Below are 259 nucleotides of genomic sequence, written 5' to 3' on the forward strand. Positions count from 1 at the left end.
AGATTTAAGTAATTATTTTCTTAATTTTAGCATTTCGTTTTCATGAGGATCTGTCAAACACGCATCATATGTTATTGATATATTACCTTATTTATACTTTATTCACACTATCTTATACCTCTACTACAAGTCTATAAAATACCACATGCCATATTAAGGTTATCAAATTGTTATACTTTGGCAGCTTTATGTAAGTTTTGTTTATTCATTTTTAAGATAATTACTCAAACTTTTTTTTTTCTTAATCAGATCTTTAGAC

Source organism: Penaeus monodon, chromosome 22 (genome assembly GCF_015228065.2).
Source record: "Penaeus monodon isolate SGIC_2016 chromosome 22, NSTDA_Pmon_1, whole genome shotgun sequence".
NCBI lineage: Eukaryota > Metazoa > Arthropoda > Malacostraca > Decapoda > Penaeidae > Penaeus > Penaeus monodon.